This window comes from Falco punctatus, assembly GCF_963210335.1.
Source record: "Falco punctatus genome assembly, chromosome: 10".
In the NCBI taxonomy this organism is placed as follows: Eukaryota; Metazoa; Chordata; class Aves; order Falconiformes; family Falconidae; genus Falco; species Falco punctatus.
Window position 1 is genome coordinate 14,668,201 of NC_137590.1, and position 17,908 is coordinate 14,686,108.

Consider the following 17,908-nt stretch of genomic DNA (forward strand, 5'->3'; position numbering starts at 1 on the left):
TTCCCCACCTTCTTTCTATGTAGGCAGCACGCTCCTCAGGAAAACAAAAAAAAAAAACAAAAAAAAAAAAAAAAAAAAACCAAAAAAAAAAAAACCAAAGAGCAGGATATGGGTTCACATATATTTTCTCCTTAACAGCCACCACTTTTGAAATCAGTTCCCACTCCAAGAGCTCCTCCAGCCTTTCCCTCTTGCTTCTAACAGAGTCAGGGAGCAGAAATGGCATCATCTGCCCCAAGTGCCCAGAGCCACAGTCCTGACCTGAACCCACAAACTGCAGGAATTTGAGCAGAAATGGTATTTGCATGACATAGCTTGTCCCTCATCCAGCAAAGGATTGTATCCACACTTGCAAGCAAGAGTGAGCTTAAGAGCTTTTCTGGATTGAAGCCTCAAAGAGCAAAAGTCGCCTGGAAATGACAGGGAATAGAGATCAAGACCTGAAAAATGAAATTTCAGTAATCGGTTGTTTGGGGGGTTGTTTTGGGGTTTTTTTCTTTTTTTTTTTTTTTTTTTTTTTTTTTTTTTTACAGACTGGCTCTAACAATGTAACTTAACTCAGAAAAAAAGCCTGATTAATAATAATCACTGCATACAAAGTTCTAGCTCAAATGTTCCTCTTTGTCCTCATCTAACATGAATCACTGGGAAATGCTTGTCTGAGTATTCTCCTCACCCTGCACACGCAGCCTCGGAGGAGCCAGATGTCTGGAGGAAAACCCAGAGTATTCATCAAGCCCATGCACCTGCCAGAGGAGCCCGTCTCCGCTGCGACTCAGCGCTGCTGGGCTGAGGTTTTCTTTTAAAAACTTGGTGGGGAGAAATATATTCACACAGCTGCAGGAACGGTTCACGCGTGAGAACCCTGAAGACCACGGTGCAATTACGGTGCATTGGGAGGTAAATTAAGAGTAGAAAAATATTGGACATTTACGTAATTCTTAAAATGCCTGCACAGGCATTTACTCAGAGCATGTTCATTGATTTTAATGTGAGGGAAAGTTGCTGTCTCATGCAATACCCATATTATTCAGATTGAAATCTGAGTGCTGCCTCTGTTTCATCCCACAGGGTATTCCCAAAAAAAAAGCCTCTGCTTCCTCCCTGCCTCTGACAAACCAATACTAGTCAGTACAGGAATACGAGCCTTCCTAATCTGACTTTTATCTGTATATGAAGACCAAGTTTTTTCTCTTTAAGGGCAAAGCCCTGCTTTTCTGCAACACCTCGGGAAAAATAAATTAAATAAATTTAAGAAGCCAAGGTCTATGCTGCACCATTGGAGGATGCAGGAATAAAAAAAATCCTCTTGCTGAGGTCAAGCTACTTTCACTGGTCTGGACAAGTCACTTGACCTGACTTAAGTGAGCTCTAAAACTGGGTTAAAAGCAAGATGTCCCTGTAAAATGTAATGCTGCATCTCATCTAAACATTCCTCGAGGGAATGGGATATACAAAAATAGGCTCTGGTCTAATTGCAGATAGGAAGACTGTCTCAAAATGTGCAGGGCTAGTTCCCGCTGCAGACAGGAATAGTAGCTGGTTTTTCAAAGGTCTGTCCCAGAAGCAGCGATTCAGCTGGAGCCCGAGGTTTCCTGCCCACGAAGGACAAGCTCTGTCTCTCCGAGCTCCTTCAGCTTTGCTCCCCTCTCTCCAACTCTGCATTAGTTTTACAGCACCCAGAATTACAGCACCCCAAAAACGAGCATCCTCGCTGAGAGCATCTGCAGGGAGCTGCAGACACAGAGGCTCGGCAGCTCTCAGCAGCTGCATGAGCCACCTCAGACCCATGGCAGGCAACTCTATGGCTCAAAATCCTTGTGTCGACTTTAAAAACCACACTTTCCCCACGCTTCAGCCCACGGTTTATGTTTCTGTACAGGGAGGACCCCAGAGCTGTTCTCTGGGGCTCCCTCCGACGCGAAGGCACACAGATGCCCCAGCCCCTTCCTGGGGTCCACCCAGAGCTTCACCCCTCGATAACTAGAAAACAAGAATATGTTTTTTTGAAGCCACAGGCTAATGGACAACACCAAAGCATAAAACACAAGCATTACCAAAGCATGGTTAATTTCATTTGCTCATCAGTTTAATTAACTGAGTCTTGGGGAAAAGAAAGCCAAGTATTTGCAAACTGCCCATATAATATGTCTTAAGAGTTGGTAATTTCACCATCTGTTTAATTTTGCTTCTCTTGTCCTAGTTAGAGATTAGGAAGAAGCTCAGAGCTAAGCAGCAAGAGAGCTGGTTCACAGCCCTTTGATTTTAGTCCCCAGAAGATGACAACCCCCAAGCTGGGTAAAAAAATGTACCCAGAGGAATAACGGGAGTGCTGCAATCTGCAGGACCACGTTCCCTCTCTGCGCCTCTCCCCTACTCACACCGGTGCAAATCAGGAATAACCCCTCAAAAGCCAAACGGGCTGCACGACCACAGGGCAAGGTCCGTCTCAGCCGGGTCTGAGCCCTGCGAGAGCAGAGGGACAACAACCAAGCCTGGCACGCAGGAAAACATACGACTAGGTCCAACAACAAGAACTAAAAGACAGTGATGAATTTTGGAGCTCTGCATCCCTTCCCCACATCAGCGGGACCGCACGTTCCTCCATGGCAAAGGTGGCAGAACACAGCCCTGACGCTTTCCATGTCCATGAAGCTGCTCCTGCTGGGATGGGAACGTTTGTGCTGGGAGCAGGGCCCTGGCCATGCATAGGCAGGCCCTGAGGAGCTGCTCAGGGTGAAGGGATGCAAAACAAACCCAGATCTCCAGAGAGCTCAGGCTGGAAAAGGCAGTGCTCTTTAGCCCTAAAATTTGCTGAGACAGCCAGTCATGCCACAGGGACCGGAGAGCATCACAACAGCTGCCAGTCAAGCTCCGTTTACCCTCACCACCAATATAACTATTCTGGGTCCTCCAGGAGCCGCAACTCTGAATTCAAAGTCCTTTTCCACCAAGCTCCCCTCTATGGCAGTAAAGCCTCCCTGAGCTGTTGTAGCCAGATTTGCCCCAGCCACGCCACTCCCCAGGAGCAATGGGGAGACCCCCCTGCCACCACCCACGGCGGTGTCTCACCTGCTGGCGGCAGAGAACGGCCACCTCGTGACACCGACCCCGATGGGAGCGGGACAGGTCTGCCAGGGCACAGCCTCTCCTTGTACCTGGTAAATTAATTCCCAGCGCTAATGGGCAATTAATCACTTCTATTATCCTTTGCTGCTTCTCTGGCATAACTCGAATGCAAGCGGGTGGCCAGGGGAGCAGGTGAGCACAGCTCAGCCCCGAATACCGGGGGTACGGGGGGCAGCCCCCCATCATCAAGAGCACTTTGCAGAGGGAAAGGCTGCCTGGGAAGCTGAACCCAGAGAGGATGGAAAAGCCATGATCCTGCCAGAAGAAATAAAGGCAAAACTCAGTTACAAGGGAGATGCGTTTTAAGCCCTTCAGCCTGGGCAGCTTTGGGGGGCTTTGCGGCAGTCAGGGTTGCGGGGCGAGAGCCAGCACATGCACGTGAGGGCTTCTTGGCTCACCTAAATACCTGCAAAGAAGGTGGTATTGCCTCACCCACAGCTCCCCAAAAACCTCCATCAGTGGAAGGGGGGAGCAACAACACATGTACCCCCCAGCCCCTGCAGTGCAGCCCTTTAATTTCACTTAAGGCCACCCTACCCAGCTGGTTCCCCAGCCCTGTGCCTGGCTCTGGCTGCTGCTCACAGCTACGAACCAGCCAGACATGGGCAGCCAGGAACCAGGGCTGGCCCCAGCACCACTTGGGTGCAGGAACGAACCCCTCCAGCTAACCTGGGCCCTAAGGCAACGAGGCTCATGCAATCACCCTGTCTGGTTGCCTCAGTGTCTCTACGTAATATTTGGACCTCTTGGCCAATTTTCATCAAATTTGGCAAAGAACAGCAAGCCAGTGATGGGCAACTATGAGAAGGGCACCCTGGTTTTGCCCCTCGGAGGAGGCAGCTGTGTGGGCTCGGGGGGTTGGCACACGCCAGCGACCCTGGGAGAGCCACAGGCTCACAGAAACCAGCTCCCCCAAGTTCCCCCGCTCAGCAAATGCCAGGTTTGTTCCCTGCGCCAGTAAACACAACAATAAATAGCAAGCTGCAGGAGGCAGATGATTGTGTGGTGAAAGGTGGAAAATATCTAAAAAGGATTTAAAGCAGGGAGGAAAAAAAGGAAAAGAGGGCTGTGGATTATGTTCTCTGAGGAGGAGGAGGAGCTGCTCGGCTGGTGAAAGGCAGCAGAGGCGAGGAAGGTTTTCCTGCCCATCCTGCAGCTCCTTGCTTCGGGTGATGCTCAGGTCCTCTGTGTGGGTCCCTCTTTGCAAAGGTCCCCAGACCCAGCCCCGATGTGGGACGCCACCAGCTCCAGCCCAGGGACAGGAGCAAGTCCAGCACCACAGGGGTCGGACCCACGGTCTTCTAAAGCTCATAAGTAACAGGGACACAGGGCATAGACACATTAAAGCTGAAGAGAGATTATCTAGCTGCCATTTCAACACGCTGGTAAATCAAAGTCGATGGAAGCCATATGCTCTGCTGGGAAGCATCCATCTCGTTGCCAAGGAAACATCCTTCCCATTTAAAATGGCAGGCAAAGGCTTGCAAAAACCTGATTTTAACCCCTTTTTCTCAGGCATGATCCAAGTCCCCAGCAGCCACCCCAGCCCCGTGGCATCGTGCTGCATGCTGCTGCATGGGAGAGCTGTCACAGCTTAACTCAGGAGCAGGAGAAGGGGACGGTGCCTCTCCCATGGGGTCCAGAAGAAATCAGACCTAGCCTGACAGCAGCGAGACCTTGCTTCCAGCTCACTCTCAAACCAGTTTCCGTGGTTTATTCCCTGGGAAGAATAGGGGATCAATCTGCCTGGGTCACATCAAGCAGCTCCGCTCAGGGATGCTGCAGGTGCATGGTACAGACACTGGCTGGCCAGGCACAGATGTGCCCAGCTGTGGGGTAAGACACTTCTGCAGCAAAGGAATAACCAACAGCAGGACCACGGCCTGGGTTACTGCTGCGCAAATCCTGCCTCTTGTCAAGCAGCAGGTACCACTCGATTTCATACAAGTAGCAGGAAAAATCTGACCTTGGAAGTTACGGCAACCTACAGCCAGGGCTTCAGGCTTGCCAAAATAATGATAAACCCACCACTGAGCTCAACAGCTGGCTGGAGTCTGCAGCTGGCCCCAGGTCTCCTCTGCATCTGCACCTTCTCGTTGCTCCCTCCAAGCCAAGTGTAGGGTCACTGCTCAGAAACACGGCCAGGCTGGTTGGCCAGGGTCTCTGCCAGCTGATGGAGAAGGTGATGGGGTGGTGGGACGGGGCACCCCCAGAGCACAACCTGCAATCTGGCGTTGTGGAAGTCACAGCACCAAATGCTCTCCAGCCTGTTAATGCTAATGAATGTGCATGTGAGTTTAGTTTAGCCAGAATATACACACCAGCAGCCATGTGGGTGCTGGGACAGAAATCTGAACATCCCCTTGAAAAGATGTTGCTTCTCTGTGTTTACTTCCAACCTAAGCCTCTCATGATTCCCCCACACACTTTTTTTAAACTCTTCTCATTTATTGTAAATCCCACAAGCAGATGAAACCAATTGTTAAAGTATGGAAACAGAGTATTTTCTATTCTGATAAGTAGCTGTGCTCTAACAACCTCTATAATGGAGATCAGAGACAATATTTAATAATTCAAAGCCTAGGGAGGCCTGATGGGACAAGGATACATGCTGAAGTCTCCCTGTCTGTATGGGAAATGGTTATTACTGCTGGAGGAGGGAGAGGCTAGGGTTACAGCACGGGGAGCAGCGATGCTGGATTATGCTACAGGCATCCCATGTCACGGAATTCCTCCGTACCTCAGCTCCCAAATTGGAATACAGGGTAATAATTCCCCCTAGCATACAAGGCACAGCTGAGGTTAAGCCCACACACAGCTCAGGATATGCCCATGGCCTTCAGCAACCAATAAATCCTTCTAGAGTAGAATAAAGCCTGGCACAAAGGCTGCAAAGCACACCAGTAACCAAGGCTTGCATGGACCACAGCCAACAACAGCATCTTAGATGACAGCCCAGAGCCACGCGGGAGCATGCAGAAGCAACGTCCTCCAGCACATGAGGGCATGCCCAACACCGCAGCCAAGGCGTTAAACCTCCCCTATATGACATCTCCAGGCAGTTGCAACAGTCCTAAATCCCGTTTCCCAGCCGCTAACTTGGCTCTTAACCCAGGTGGCAGCAGCCGGTGCAGAGCCTGCGAGCAGACGTTGCAGCATGAATTCTCCATCAGGGCATCCTGCTCCTGCCAGAGCTGGGAAGGAGTCACCTTCACTTGGTGGCATTGTAGCAAGCTCTCCCTCGCAACTCGTCAGCCAGCTCCGAGATCTGCTCGGGCTGTCTGGGAATTATGTCACCAGGCACAGTAAATATCAAACAGCCCTTTTATGATCCTGCCCGCTCCTTCCTACCTCCTTCTTGGCTCAGAGCCTCGCGAGTGGTCTGTGCTGTGTGTCGAGGACACCGACAGTGATAAATAGTAATGAATGGATAATAGCCAGGTAGTATTTTGAGTTACAACGTCATCAGCCTGCTGCTAAACCAAAGCAGGAGCAGCTCTCCATCCCAGCCATGTAACCCAGCCTCGCAGGACGTTCCCCGTAATTACAGGGCCTTTTCCTGCAGTCCCATGGGGGCCATATTCTGCATTCATGAGAGGATGCTCAGTTCATCTTCCTCCCTAGCACACCGTTTCAGTCTTCCCTAAAAACAGCAAAGAGCAAGAGGAAGCAGGAGGGAGGGGAAACAAAAAAAAAAAAAAAAAAAAAAAAAAAAAAGGTTTAATTAATCTTCATTTAATTTCTGCTGCACTTGTAGCAAATGAGAAACAGGTAAATCATGCCGTCAGGTCTACGCTGCCTCACGGGGCTGCTCTGCCAGCCCCTGTGTTTCATACACAGGGTGCACACCCCACCAGCCTGCTGCAGCTGGCAGGGAATGCCGTCGCAGGGTTGAGCTTGGCTCCAGCCACTCTTCCCAGCTCACATCCCACAGGGATGTGGCTGCAGGGTAGATGGGCATCCCCAGCCACAGATGGGAGCTGGCAATCCATTAGCTTAATGAATTTCCCTGGGTTTTTTTAATAGTCATATGCTCCCATGTGGAGAAGGACCAAAAGAGCAAGGCTAGGTAGGACTGGAACTGGCTTTGGAGGTTCAGCCCATTTCTCTGCAGGGAGCTGGGGCTGGTGCCCTGTGCCAAGCACACACCCACGGCAGGTTTATTTGCTCTGCAGAGCATTTGCAAAGAGGGGTGGCAAAAATGGCAAATTTGATGGAGGTGCTCCCCAGGTGCCCAAGTTCTTGCATATGGATGGGTCAAACCCAGACGATGTCAAGCCCTGTCCTACTAACAGGTCCCTCACACCTGGCATTCCAAGCACAGGGTGGAGACCTGGGGGTGGGATACATCTCGCCTACCTGTATATGTCTACATTCCCATCTCCCAGTAGAAACAGTGGCATGGACACACCTCCAGAGTCCCATCCACTCTCCTTATTCAGGCTCTTTCTTTACCTTCCCCTATACATACAACCTCAAATCATTCCCCCCATACTAAGGTAGGTTAATCCGTTGCCAACTTAAACCCAAATTTCAGACCTATATGGTGTTATTTATCCCAGGTTTAGATGGGAGATGTACTGATTCACAGACCAAGCCTCAGCAGCTTGCTCTGTGCTGTTTAGCACGACTGGAGACGCTCCCACCTCCCACAAACATGCAGCAGGGGGGTGCAGCTCAGGGCCTGGAGGGGCAGCTCTGAGAAGGCTTCAAATTTTATCTGATTTCTGTTGTGGAAGAGAAACAGCAGCAGCAACAAAAGGTCAGTGCAGAAATTCTTCTTACCCCTCATTAGCTGGTATGGTAAGAGAGAAGCTGCTGATTAAGAATAACATTAAAAACATCTAGGTATAAAAGGGAAAAACATGGAAAAGAAGAAAAATTCAGTGCAAAATTCCGTGACTGCATGTCATGCCTGACAAACGACAAAGAGCTTGGGAAAAAATCTCATTTTCTCTAGGTCTTTTTTGTTCCTTACAGGAATAAGCCATAACTAAGAAAAAGACAACCACAGTGATGTGCATCCAATCGCCACAAGGACCAAACCACGAGGTCACATTAACCAAGTTTCTTTAGTGCTGATACAGATTAAATGCATCAGTCCCCCAGGCTATGGAGACAGAGCCCTCATGAAGTGCCAGCAATTTAGTTCAAGACATAATGACATGAGGACTTGTCTCTCTGGCTCAGGGTGATGCTTTACTGGGTGTGAAGTCAGCTTTCAGACAAACATTGCCATTAGCACGCTGGCTTCTTTGCAGTTCCCTGGAGAGCTGTTAGGTGGGGAGCTGTCCTTCCACCCCCAAACTCCCAAATTCATAAGCAGCGAGGCAGCTTTCTGCAAGGCCACTGACCAAGCATGGGATGTGTCTGAAAAGGGACTTCTCAGGAGGAATGACACAGTGAAATTCCTCCAAACCTGGCAGGTCCTGCACTGGTAACACTTCAGAGGAGCCCGTCTGCATTTGCCCATGGCACGTCCAGTCCCCGCTCTGATACCAACAGAGAATTACAGCCACTCAGAAATACCTTATCTCTCCTAAATAAGAAAAGTCCCACCGACTGGAAACCCAACAGTGTCAGCAAACCAACCTCAGGGGAGAAAAGGAGGTACAAATCACACTTCCCCCTTGGTCAGGAGCCACCATAGAGCAAGAACTGCTCCTGGACACAGACACGCAGCACGCTGTGTCCCTGCAAGCTGTCCTGGCAGCTCTGCCACCCCAAGATGGAGAAACAGCCCATGCAAACTCCTACCCATGCTCCAAACGGCCATGCTCCTTCAGCCAGGAGAGATGGGATCAGCAGCACGAATCTTCCAAATGATGGAGCCAGTTTGAGGGCTGGTTTTGCTGCTCATTCAAGCCTGGAGTCTTTATATAGAGTCAGGGCAGGATCCAAAAGCGGAAGAGAGACACCCACTCCCAGGGAGTGTAACTCACACACTGAAATAAATAGCTCCCTGCCTAAGGAGATGACTCAGGAATCTCACTAGTCTTTAAAGCACGAATCATCGCTAATAAATCCCAGGAAACTTGGAGGAAGGCCCAGGGAGAGGTTAACTGGACAAGACGTGGCATTTCCAGTCTTGCGAGACACAGAGGAAGGATGAATAACCACAGAATTCAACCGGTGTCCAACACTGAAGCAATGGCCCCACCAGCCTGAGACCTCCATGCAGTTTTACCTGCTTCAAGAGCAACTGCCCCTCCTGGAAGCACTCAAGCTCAACCACCATATGGCTTGAAGTGGCAGGAGACAACACAGCCTCACTCCCTGTTTGTTCAGCTATAATACACAGATATTTATATTTAACTCCTTTGCTCTCCTCTTGAGTGAAAGATGGAGTGCTCTTACATCCCTTACCACATCCTTCAGATCAGGTAACGAACCTCTGAGCAAGCTTAAACTCAATCCATGGCCACTTTGAGACTCCAAGTTGTGCAAAAGCCCCTAAACATGCAGGAGAAAAAGTCTCCCGCTGCTGTCATTTCGCTGCCACACATCACACTAAACAGCGAGAAAGCCGGTAAGACCAATTCCCAGCCCTCTACACGCTGCGTTTGTAACGAGCGGCCAGATCACAGCAAACTGCCCCAGTACAGGCGATCCCTGTCCCGGGGAAGATACGCCTTCGTACTCCCAGCCCAACGCTAACGCTGCTGAGCTCCTCAGACCACGGGATTTTCCACTCAGGCCGGTCCACCTCCGGCAGTCTGCCCCAGCCAAAGCCAACCCCGCTTTCTTTTCCAAACCCATGGAGCACGAAGAGAAACCAACCCACAATTCAAAAGCAAGTAAGGCGGCAGGCAAATGCTGTTAAAGAGAAAAGTGTAGCAAAGATAACATTAACCAGCAGTCTCCCAACAACCACTTCATGCCTTTCATCTGTCTCATCTGTTCAATACAATACGTCCTTCCAGCAGGGACTGGCTCTTTTTGGCTTGATGTACAGAATAGAAGCTTGTAGACTTCTACTCCCATTAGGGGTGCTTGCACACCGCTGTAATATTCATAGAATATTGTTTTCTCCTCAGTATTCATTTTAACTACTATTTGGTTGAAGTTTTTCCTTTTCTTTTGTACCCCATATTAGTTTTTCCCACCACATCAAACCAAAGTCGCAAAAAACACACACAGCAGGTACCCAGATGCAACCTGCAGCATTCACACGAGAGATGGAGAAGAGGTGTATGTGAGTCACCTTTGAGTCAGGATTTCTCCTAGCTTTTTTTTTTTTCCTGGGCATCATAATAATTTTACAGAGAGTGACAGTGTATCTGTGGAAGGGGCATCAGGGTTGCCCACCTTGCTGCACTCATCCATCGCAGTGTGCGACAGCAGCTCACCTATCACCCCAGCTGTATTTTGCTTCGACGCTGTCACCTCCCTGGGCTGGCAGAGCTCGAAATGAGAAAGCAGGACTTCAAGGCAGATCAGGGTTTGTTTACAAATGAGGAATTTATGAATCCCTGGGAAAGCCCCTCCGGAAGGCAAAATCTTCTGCCTCTTTCAATCTTGTCCTGAAGAGACCAAAAGCCAGCCGCAGCAGACTGCCAGGATGCTCAGAAGGAGACCAGTTGCCTCCTGACCCAGGCAGGGGCAGCTGTTCCCTCTGCCCTTGCCTGTCCTCTTATTTCTTTGCCCCATTCCACCCTCTGGGGGAAAGCGTTAAAAAAGGAGGATCTCTGAATTAAGACTGACCACTGGGTACTTCCCTCCTAGAGCCTAAACACAACTGTAGCTGCTTAGGAACTATAATTAGCATTAATAAGGCTTGATTACCTTCTGATTTCCCCTGGGTCTTGGGTTGCAGGTCCACAAGAGTTGATCAGGGTTTGCTATAAAGGTTCCTTACCCAAAACCACTTCTCAGACATGGTGAGTAAATGTGGATCTCAGACCCTGCTCAGCCCATTTCAGCGTGGGTCAGCCCCAACTCTCACCTTGCCCTTACCTGGTGGGGTGTCCACAGTATGGTTATGGCTCCAAACATCCCAGTTCCTACCGGCTGTGGCAGGAGGGGGGAGACACCTCAGCTCACTTCAGTTTTCAGTCTGAAATTGTGCCAGGCTCTGTTTTCTCTCCTCATTGTCTGGACTCATCTCATCCCGCTTTCACCTAAGGTGTGCAGGGGAATTCAGGCTGCCTCTGTCATCAACAGAGAAATGGGCATCTCCAGAAGACAGACCTGCCCACCTAAGCCTTCACTGATGCTCCCATGGGATTTCGGCGAGGAACCCCGCAGGTATCTGAGCATCACCAAATTTGAGCTGAAAGCCCACTCCACCTGCAATGTCTGGGTGTTGCACATCCTGAAACAAATCAAGTGACTGCTCAAGTTGCAGGGCTTGCAAAGCCAAGGCAATCAGGAGTCCCAGTGACCCTGATGGAGCTTTAAATCAGCTCCCCACAGCACCGAGAGTAAGAGGTGAGAAGATCTCACAGGTCTTCTGCTCCCCATGCCTTGGAAAAGGCTGCCCTTTGACATCCATCCACTCCAAAAAAGTCACTGGATGGATGCTTACTGACACTAAAGCTTTCCGCACATCTAAAAAGCATGTTAAGAGGCTGGAGTGATGCTGAAGAGAGATCAGGGAGCATTCTGGAGGAACGCTCCAATTTCCCTCATTTATTGGCAGTTAACAGTCAAGAAGCCCTGAGGCTGCTCTCACAGCTCTCACCATCCCAGCCAGTACCTTGTGTGAGATATTCCCCATCAAACACCACCACCTGTAATTAATTCAGTGCTTTAGAATAAATGCACAACACGCCCAAAACACCTTCAATGTAATGTCATAGGAGGCTGCATTTGCAGTTTACCCAGGACAAGACCAGAAGAACCATGTGGGAGCTGAGGTCACCCGCAGCTTCAGTGAGACCATGATCAAGTATCACACAACTTGCTCTCACTGGAGAAAAATGACATTTTTCTTTTCCTCTGGGTGGATGGACACATCCCCCAAGAGACCACATTTAAATACCTACTCCTGCAGCCCTGGTAGGGCCACCTTTTGCCAGAGATAAGACTTTGGGTAGCCCAGGTGTTTTTGGCTTGCAACCTGATTAGGAGCCATTTAAACATACGGTGGTGAAGCTGCAGCAGCCAAACCACTGTGCCCAGCATCCTTCTGCACTACCTGGATTTGCTGTCGTGTGCTCACCAGTCAAATCACTTTGCATCACAGCTCCCATCTAAATGCATTCATGAAACTCAGTTTAGACCACCACAATAATCTGGTTTTGCAGTGTGGTTCCCTTCTGACTGTTGGGAGCTAAAAATCATTGCGTTACTCTGCAGCAATGTGCATCTCAGTGCTGGAGATCCCCTCTTTCTTTGATGCATTGGGCATCAGGGACATCACACCAACGGGGACAGGCTCATGTTTGCCTGAGAAGCACACCTTAGACAAGTTTAATCCTTTGTAGCAACCACTCTCCATCTTTCCCAGCTCTCCTACATCTACACTACAGGAGATTACACAGCAGAAAAAGGGACTGACACATCTCCCTGCCACCACAATTTAAAGAGGAATCTATCCCTCAAGAACAAAGAAACCAGCTAAGCATTTGGGCTACCTTAAAAGGGATTATGCAAGGCTAAGTGTTTGCTGCTTGTTGTAAAATTGCTTGGAGGGGGGAATTACAGATCTAATTTTATAACCTTTAACGCAACACTGCTTAAATCCCAGGAGCCAAATACCAAACTTACATGCTTTTTATCCTGGTAACCCCACTGATGCCTAACCGACAGGCAAACCCTCTGCCCTGCCAAAGAAATCAGTGTCTCACCCTGCTATCATCCCCTCCCTCTACTGCAACTTAAAAAAAAATAATCAAGAAATCTGATTTTTGCTAACTACATCCTAAATAATGCCCATCTTCCCTTCAGTATAGGGCTTGCTTTTTGCATTATTCCCTCTTATAATAAATTAAGCCATAGCAAGACTCATCTGGTTAAGGTATGTTGCAGCACAAAAAGGAGGTCAGCCGGAGAATGAGCTTGTTTTTCATTTCCTTAATGTCAGTGTGGGGTGAATGTGATGACTGGAACGTGACATATCAAAGCGACTGAAATCAGGTTGTTCCCACCAAGCTCTGACTAAGCAGCTGGAGAGGAGCTCGTGAAGCATCACACCACGAAGGTCTCCCTGGTCCCCAGGGCAGGCACTACTGTGTGGCTGAAGGCATTAGCGCCAGAGGTCAAAGCCCAGCAGGTCCATTAAACTCAGCAGACTTGGGAGACCCGTATTGACCTCTTCATCCCACACACTCAGCTAGGAGGTGGGCAGGAGAACCCAGGAGGTCCCTGCACATCACTGGTGGATGGGCTGAGTTTGTTGGCATTGCACCAGCCAGCAATATCCCTGTCCATGGACAAGGGCTTACCATGAACCACCACCCCTCAGTGCTTGGGGCTGCATAAATGAGACTTTCAAACTAAATTTACCCCTAACTAGGAAATGCCATAAAACAAATATATATTTAAAAAAAAAAAAAAAAAGGTAAGTGGAAAACAAAACAAAGAGCTACGTAAAAACCCAACCCAGGCAACATAAAAATGGCTGGGGCTTCCCAGGGTCATTCAGTCTGATGCAAAAGGGAACGGACCTGTATGAAATAACCATTTTCATCAGTCCCTGAGGAGCGGAGGGAGTCACAAAGGTGGCCACCTCTGCACTGAGGAACCCTGGGCATTCCGGGAAGCAACTGCATCAACTCTCCATCCTCCCACCGCACCAGCCGCGGCCATGCCAAGATGCGGGCAGTGCGGAGAGGAGACTTTCCGGAGAGAGAAGTGGTTTCTGGCTGGATTAAAAGGGAAGAACAAATGGGGTAGGGATGGCACAAGGAAATTTTAATAGAATTAGGCAGAGAGGGAATGTTCTTCCTTATTATAACTTGAGTCCGTGCACTTGCTTAATTAAGTGAATGTATGGTGCACAGTATGCAGATAAAAAATGCACCCAAACTATTTTTAACGCAGTTGAAAAGACGTATTAAGGTTGTAAATTCAAAGTAGGAAACACAGGAATTATGTTGGCCCTGACCACACAGCTTTAAAAGTGCCTGAAGACAGGCTGTTTTCTTGCTACTGCCCCAAATCCAGCCCCTGCACACACCCCCACCCCCCTTTCTTCAGCTCAGGGACCAAACAGCAGCTCACCCAGGGGATCAGCAAAAGTGTCTCCAGAGACAAGGGGCTACAGGGGTGCCCAGCGCAAGTACCTTGCTTAGGCTGGCACAGAACACAGCGATCCCTCCTGAAATAAGATGGCAGTTACAGACAAAAATGACTTTCAAGAAATCACAGCCCTTTAAACTCAGCACCACTGAGGACAAGTTACACTAACCCTGGTAAAAGGACTAGAAAAAAAATATTAAATCATTTAAAGAAATAAAATGAAGAATTTTGGAAGTGAAATGCCTCCCTGTACAGAGAACTACTCAAGATCTAAGTGCTGATCAAGAACCCTGGCCTGTTATTTAGACATGGCTCAACTTTTAAAGTTTCAGCTCAGGCTTGAACAGAATGAGTACACATGCTGCATTGCTATGGCTCTGTCAAAAAAAAAATAAGGGGAGAGGAGAGAATAACAGAGGAGAAAGATGCTGAAATACTGGGAGAAAATGAGAGACAGGGGAGGCTCAGACCTCCGGGAGCCAGAGTCCATCTCCAGCCACGCTCAAAAATAGGACCCACTAGGCAGTGCTGCCGATGGGGCTCTACAAAATATATACAATTTATAGAAACACAGCTCCCATGAACAGGGCACCCAGCTGTGTCAATGTAGAAAGAGTTATTAAGCATAAAACCAAATCACAACACATGAATATGAAAGAGTGCTTTTCCTCGCAGAGGTAACAGTGCTTTTGCAGAGGCAACATCTGAGATGAGACCACGTTAAAGAGTTTGGGGCTGGGGGGGTGGGAGTTGCTCTGAATTTCCCTGGTTTCTTATGCACGAAATGGTGCAAAGAGGAATGAGCGACAACAGGAAGAGGTGGGGAAAGGAATGAGATGGATTGGATCTAGGATGCAGCACTGGAAATAAATGCAACTTGCACAGGCATCACAAGGCAGTGCCTCGACCGCCCGGTGCAATACCAGCCTGGGAGATGGGCCTCTGCAGACAGGCATCTACCAGAGGTACTTACACAGAAGCACCTCTCATTTATTAAAACATCTCCATGCTGCAAGAGTCTCTGTAGTTTGTGTCTTGGCATTTGGGTGCAGGGATTTTACCTGCGCAGCACAGCAGCCCCAGAGCAGCCCCACACCTAGCAATGCAGCTGGTCTATAAGCATCTCTACAAGCTAAACCCCAACACTGCAGGGTCACAAACTCATTCACACTGGGAATGGGTCCTAAATCGTCATGCAAGGAAGTCCCTGTGAGCAGCGGGAGCAGAGAGAGAGGGGTTCCGGCAGATGGGATTGGGGTGGAGGGGCTGAGCGGTGCACAGCCCCGGACAGCAGCAGGACAGGGCTCCCCCATCCACAGTCTTCTTCAGGACTCCCACTGCTGCAATATGAAGGCTAAAGGTGCTTTTGTGCTTAAGGCTTTGGCACAAAATGGGGTTTGGGGCAGGAGGAGACAGCGTGAGCACAATAGCATGGGTAGGGCGCTGCACCAGCCATCCGGCTCTCCCCTGCAAACTTTATGACCTTGAGCCAGTCTCTTACTCTTCCCATATCTTTGAATAAGCAGCTACTGAGACTTTTATCTGTCCTGTCTGTCTGGATTACAGATTTCTAGTTACAGAAAAACCCGGGAAAGCCCTTCCCTGCCCCATTCAAACACATACAGATCTGGCACAGGCCATGCCAGGCTCACCCAGCCAGCAAAGGATGGTAACTGGTGCATGGGCTCATCCTGGTGACTTTGTATATCTTTACCATATCTTTCCGCTCTTTAAATAATATATTAGCAAACTGCCAAGGCTAAACCTATTATATGTATAGTTCAGAAGACTGAAGCCCATATAACTTCTCGACACACTGTAAAAAATTAATTCTATCACTGATGCTTCACAGACATTGGTGCAATTACCACCTCAGCCCTGAATTCAGCCTCCATTTCCCGACAAGTGCAAGGGTGCAGGTCAGAGGATGCTTTTGCAGTGGTTATGTCTCCCGGCCACTGGGGCATCAGCCCCAAGGTGATCTGGGGAGGCCGCCCAGCTCCCAGCACACCCCTGGCCAGTGGCTTCTCATCAGAGGGTACGGCTCCACATGGTGTCACAGCAGGTACAAGTGGAGTCACGAGCCCGGGAGAAATGCAGATGCTTGGGCTTGGAGGGATGCAGCTACATGGTGAGAGCCAAAGAGCACTCCAGCCTGGCACCGGGGACAGGGTGCTCCTGGAAAAGTGAGCCCTGCCAGGGGGTTGGCTTGGGATGCCTCTGCTCCTGCCCCATGAGCATCACTAGCTGCCCAAGCAAATGCCACTGCAAAGAGCCAAACGTGTCAGAAGTTAAGACAGAGTAGCTGAAGAAGTCAAAGATGCTTATGAAGCCCCCAGAGTCAGGGCTACCCCTGCCGCTTGCCATTTGGCTTTCAGCCCCTTCCATCTCTGTCATTGTCACCCCCGTGTCCGCAGGCTGGGGTCTCCCCTGTATTTAACAGCACACAGTGCATATTGCACACAACATCCCCCTGCCCTCGGCACGCACACAGGCAAGGACCCAGCCCATAAAGTGAACACTAAGCCCCTCCACACGATTCTGGAGGATTTTGCGACACAAACCACCTCCAGTTCCAGAGGATGGTCCTGAGCATGGAGGATGCTCAGGACTCTCAGCACTGGACTTCACACCCTTCATTGCACCCCTTGGTGAGATCCCTCTTCTCCTCTCCCATTTCCCTGGGGGGATGAGCTCCCTGCAAGGACCCCAACTCGCTGCAGTGCACAGCGAAGCTCCCCTGCCACCCAGCCAGCATCTCCCCTCTCCGCCTGGGCTCGCCAACACCTCCCTGGAAGGCCTCAATGTACAAAATGGCTGAGGACCACAAAGCGTATCCCAACACCTTATCTGAGAATAGCGTAACAGCAAAAAGATGGGGGGGTGGGCACACGGAACAACAGAAAAGGTCCCCCCAGAAAAAACACAAAAGGCGCCAAAGATGATAGAAGCCTTAGCCACGATGAAAAACACACAAACAAAAACTGCCAGCACCAAGGGAACGAGCACCCCAGCCTGAGCCCAGGGCTGCAGAAGAGCCTGGTGGGACTGTGGGAAGTCCCAGAGGGAAGGGAGTTGCAGTAACACAGCAGTTTATCCTGACCCTCCCTTTGCAACCCTGGGAATAACGGGAAGTCATCTGCTCTCCCTGTGCAACGATGCCTTCGGCTGTGAGCATCCTTCTGCCAAACGGAGGGTCAGAGGTGCCCATTTCTGGCTAAAAAAAGGGGGGAGCAGAGGGGCAACGTGCACCCCGGGACTGCTCCTTTGTTTACCGCTCCAGCTTCATCGCTGTGCGGTCAGGAAGCCCCAGACACTGATTAGCATTTCTTTCTAGACACATCTCCAAGCCAGCAGCTTCCCACAGGGGGACAAGAAATAAACCCTCCAGAACCCAGGGCAGAGTCACAAAGCCACCCTCAAACCCTCCGCAGCCACACGACAGCTAAAGATGGGGCTGGGGGAGAAGCAGCACGGGGAGGGGGGGAGGGGGGAATGGGGGGGGGGGGGGGGGAGGGAAGGAGACACAGTGCCTGAGCAGGGCTTTTTGTTCCGCTGCTCGCAGCATTGCTATGGTGATTTCAAGCAAGACGGA

At 49.9% G+C, this 17,908-nt stretch overlaps 1 protein-coding gene across 7 annotated transcripts in view; it reads right to left on the reverse strand.

The window, feature by feature from the left end:
- Positions 1 to 17,908, reverse strand: part of KCNQ2 (potassium voltage-gated channel subfamily Q member 2) — a 90,190-nt gene that overhangs the window by 58,950 nt on the left and 13,332 nt on the right. The gene's annotated exons all lie outside the window — the stretch shown is intronic.